Genomic DNA, 565 nt, shown 5'->3' with positions numbered 1-565 from the left:
GAGTATCTCGTATAGATTTCTTTACTGGAGCCTTTTCTTAAGCTCCTTCATTATCAAAATCATCATCATCATCATCTTCATCATCATCTTCATCGGCAGCAAGTTTTACTTTTTTCTGTGGAACTTTGCTACCACTTCCGGGGGCAGAACGCTTTCCAGATATACTAAGGAGCTTCACATCCTCTTCCTCTTCCTCTTCTGATGCTGCATCTTCCTCCACAGCTACTAAGTGCTGTCCACTAGTATGCACAGGCCCTGAACCATATTTCAACCGTAAGACCACAGGTGGTGTTATTTCAAAACCCCCAAGGGAAACCATTGGCTGTACAAACATTTTCAAAGTTGCCAGTGTGACTTTAATTGGATTGCCTTCATAATTCATTGCCTCTGCTTCAACAATGTGCAATTCATCCTTTGCACCAGCCCCTAAACTGACCGTTCTTAAAGATAACTGGTGTTCGTTTTCATCATTATCCACTTCAAAATGATAATCTTTGTCAGCCTTAAGTTCACAACTGAAAAGATACTTCTGGGGCCTCAGGGGGCTCATGTCCATGTCCATCGA

At 42.3% G+C, this 565-nt stretch overlaps 1 pseudogene; it reads right to left on the bottom strand.

Moving 5' to 3' along the window:
* Nucleotides 1-4: 4 nt before the first annotated feature.
* On the bottom strand, nucleotides 5-562 carry LOC115285224 (annotated as a pseudogene).
* Between the last annotated feature and the right edge of the window lie 3 nt (nucleotides 563-565).

This window comes from Suricata suricatta, unplaced genomic scaffold (assembly GCF_006229205.1).
Source record: "Suricata suricatta isolate VVHF042 unplaced genomic scaffold, meerkat_22Aug2017_6uvM2_HiC HiC_scaffold_55624, whole genome shotgun sequence".
Taxonomy (NCBI): Eukaryota; Metazoa; Chordata; class Mammalia; order Carnivora; family Herpestidae; genus Suricata; species Suricata suricatta.
Note: the sequence above shows the minus strand (reverse complement) of the source record. Positions and strands in the feature narration are given on the sequence as shown.